Source organism: Schistocerca serialis, unplaced genomic scaffold (genome assembly GCF_023864345.2).
Source record: "Schistocerca serialis cubense isolate TAMUIC-IGC-003099 unplaced genomic scaffold, iqSchSeri2.2 HiC_scaffold_141, whole genome shotgun sequence".
Taxonomy (NCBI): domain Eukaryota; kingdom Metazoa; phylum Arthropoda; class Insecta; order Orthoptera; family Acrididae; genus Schistocerca; species Schistocerca serialis.
Genome location: NW_026047636.1, coordinates 30,001 through 32,500, shown reverse-complemented (window position 1 = coordinate 32,500; position 2,500 = coordinate 30,001).

Sequence of the window (2,500 nt, the reverse complement as noted above, 5' to 3'; positions counted from 1 at the left end):
CGCCTGCCGCCTCCGTCGGCCGGCGCGCCTGCCACTGGCCGCCCCCACCAGCCGGCTGTAGCGCGTGCGCCCACGCACCGCGCGGCCAGCACGCCGGGAGGCCCCCCCTCACCGGCCGGGGACGGTCCCACCCAGCCACCGCCGCGTATCGCTTCACACCCACATGCCATTCACGTTCGTGGGCATGGTGGGTATCGCTGAAACAACCGGTTGGTAGCTCAACCGATCGTCGCCATCACTGATTCACCTCTAGCGAGAACAACCGCACCACAACGGTTTACCAGTTCTTCATTTGCGTAACGTCACCAGCAAACGTAGACGTCCATCGCCATTTGCAAATTCAACGATTGTTGCATGCCTGTGTCAGGTGTCACGACACACTATGTCTGCCCACATACACGCAACAACATGTGCACGCTTCGCGAACACGTGGAAGGTGGCCCCCGTACGTATGCGATGTCCATTGCGCGAACGACTGTCAACCGGCCTCTGTCGCATGTCGCAGATGTGGAACGCAGTGCACCATGCTATCACGGTGTGTGAGAAGAGACGACTACGTCTGACAACACGCGCCACTACATCAACAGACGGCTCATGCCGATCGCCATCCACGGCATACCATACTGCAATCCAGCTCTTATAGGGAGACGACATGTAGCTGAGTGCACAATATTTGGACCGTATGGTTCGCCGTTGTTGGCGCAGTCGTGGTACGGTCACACATGTACCACGATGTATCATTCAGTACATGAGGACCAATGTGCAGTACAGTGTGTGATTTGGACGTACAACATCAGCGGACAGTTGACACAAGCCGTACCACAACGTAGGCTGTGCTTCGCCATGCGAATGCCAATGAACAACTGCGAAGGGCATTGAGCATGTACGTCCTGCTGCCATCCGCATTACAGTGTATAGCTGCAAGGTGTTTAACATGAAGCGATACTCTGGGGACCGGGCAGTGCGAGTAGCAAACTATATTGCGGGGGTTGCAGTTAGGCAACACTACACTAATTTAACGCGTCGTATGACAATTACAGAGCAGGTTAAGGCCCAACGTGTGTTGGGTTAAGGCCCAACGTGTGTTGGGTTAAGGCCCAACGTGTGTTGGGTTAAGGCCCAACGTGTGTTGGGTTAAGGCCCAACGTGTGTTGGGTTAAGGCCCAACGTGTGTTGGGTTAAGGCCCAACGTGTGTTGGGTTAAGGCCCAACGTGTGTTGGGTTAAGGCCCAACGTGTGTTGGGTTAAGGCCCAACGTGTGTTGGGTTAAGGCCCAACGTGTGTTGGGTTAAGGCCCAACGTGTGTTGGGTTAAGGCCCAACGTGTGTTGGGTTAAGGCCCAACGTGTGTTGGGTTAAGGCGCAACGTGTGTTGGGTTAAGGCGCAACGTGTGTTGGGTTAAGGCGCAACGTGTGTTGGGTTAAGGCGCAACGTGTGTTGGGTTAAGGCGCAACGTGTGTTGGGTTAAGGCGCAACGTGTGTTGGGTTAAGGCGCAACGTGTGTTGGGTTAAGGCGCAACGTGTGTTGGGTTAAGGCGCAACGTGTGTTGGGTTAAGGCGCAACGTGTGCTGGGTTAAGGCGCAACGTGTGTTGGGTTAAGGCGCAACATAGGTTAGGTTAAGGCGCAACATAGGTTAGGTTAAGGCGCAACATAGGTTAGGTTAAGGCGCAACATAGGTTAGGTTAAGGCGCAACATAGGTTAGGTTAAGGCGCAACATAGGTTAGGTTAAGGCGCAACATAGGTTAGGTTAAGGCGCAACATAGGTTAGGTTAAGGCGCAACATAGGTTAGGTTAAGGCGCAACATAGGTTAGGTTAAGGCGCAACATAGGTTAGGTTAAGGCGCAACATAGGTTAGGTTAAGGTACAATATAGGTTAGGTTAAGGTACAATATAGGGTAGGTTAAGGCGCAACATAGGTTAGGTTAAGGCACAACACGGGTTAGGTTAAGGCACAACACGGGTTAGGTTAAGGCACAACACAGGTTAGGTTAAGGCACAACACGGGTTAGGTTAAGGCACAACACGGGTTAGGTTAAGGCAGAATACGGGTTAGGTTAAGGCACAATACGGGTTAGGTTAAGGCACAATACGGGTTAGGTTAAGGCACAATACGGGTTAGGTTAAGGCACAATACGGGTTAGGTTAAGGCACAATACGGGTTAGGTTAAGGCACAATACGGGTTAGGTTAAGGCACAATACGGGTTAGGTTAAGGCACAATACGGGTTAGGTTAAGGCACAATACGGGTTAGGTTAAGGCACAATACGGGTTAGGTTAAGGCACAATACGGGTTAGGTTAAGGCACAATACGGGTTAGGTTAAGGCACAATACGGGTTAGGTTAAGGCACAATACGGGTTAGGTTAAGGCACAATACGGGTTAGGTTAAGGCACAATACGGGTTAGGTTAAGGCACAATACGGGTTAGGTTAAGGCACAATACGGGTTAGGTTAAGGCACAATATGGGTTAGGTTAAGGCACAATATGGGTTAGGTT